The sequence below is a fragment of the Sturnira hondurensis genome, unplaced genomic scaffold, assembly GCF_014824575.4.
Source record: "Sturnira hondurensis isolate 20B ecotype Veracruz unplaced genomic scaffold, ASM1482457v3 Scaffold0006566, whole genome shotgun sequence".
Taxonomy (NCBI): domain Eukaryota; kingdom Metazoa; phylum Chordata; class Mammalia; order Chiroptera; family Phyllostomidae; genus Sturnira; species Sturnira hondurensis.
In genome coordinates, this window is record NW_028079197.1 from 1,632,425 (window position 1) to 1,633,835 (window position 1,411).

Consider the following 1,411-nt stretch of genomic DNA (forward strand, 5'->3'; position numbering starts at 1 on the left):
TTATGGAAACCTGAAATATAAGAGAGGTATCACTACAAATAGATTATTTGGTAATAGTTATGAGAGAATTGATTCATTATATGGAAAAATGTTCTAAATTAAATCACCACTTGACAACATTAATGAAAATAAATTTCCACTAGGTTAAAATGTTCAATGTTAAAAGAAAAACTAAAAGCTTGGCAAACTTTTGCCAAACATTTTTATGATTTGGGGGTAAGAAGTTTTCTTAAACAAGATAAAAAAAAGTACATCATAACACAAACATTTGTAAATGTAATTATATTAAAAGCAAAATGTTTTGCCCTGCCCAAGCAACTTTTTCCTTACATTCCCTCAGATTTCATTTAAGAACAGGGACTATCCCTGGGTGGGTGGCTTGGCTGGTGGGAGCATTATCCTATAGACCAAAAGGTTGTGGGTTCAATTCCTGGTCAGAGGTATGAGAAGCAACTGATTGATGTTTCTCTTTCACATCAGTGGTTATTTCTCTCTCTCCCTCCCCTCCCCTCTCTCTAATATCAACAAGTATATCCTCATGGAAGGATAAAAAGTAAGTAAAAGTAAAAAGTTTACACAATATAAATAAACATATATGAAGTAAAAAAACAAGTTATAAAGTGAGATTATTTTGCAACTTGTATATACTAAAAGCCATCAAACACTAAAACTGCATTTTCCAATATGGAAATGTGGTTGGTCAGAGTTAAGGTGAGTGTAAATGAGAAATACAAGAATTTTTAAAGCAAAGTGTGAAATAATAATGTGAAATATCTCATTTATAATTTTATATGAATTAAATATTGAAATGATTTCTAAATTTTATATATTGGATTAAATATATGATTAAAATTCAATTCACTTATTTCTTTTTACTTTTTTTAATGTGGTTACGGAAAAATTTTAAGTTGTATATGTGATCACATTATATTTCTATTGCACAGCACTAATCTAAAACACTGCAAAATGTATATAAACCCAAAAGGCCAATAAAACATAAAAAGGTAGTCAACATCCTAATGAACAAGGAAACGTAAATTAAAATAACAATGGAATATGAGTCAGATTGCTAAAATTTAAAAATTTGATCTTACCAAGTTTTTTGCAAGGATGTGGAACAACTGGAAATCTGATACATGGCTGTGTGACATTGGATGGGGGAGGAGTATAAATAGGTTTGTCCAGTTGTTGGGGACTGCCCTGCCTGGTTTCAGGAATTGTAAACTGCCTCCTGTGTCTAAGGCTGTGAGCGACCTGTGGAATGTGAGCCACTGAGAGACAAGGCTTGTCTCTGGCAGCAGATGCTGCCCCTGCTTCATCTCCCTGCCCCCAAAGTATGGTCGGATGGTCAGAGACAGGTGAGACCACTCAGAGGAGGGGAAACCTAGGCCAGACATGATCACTTGGCAGG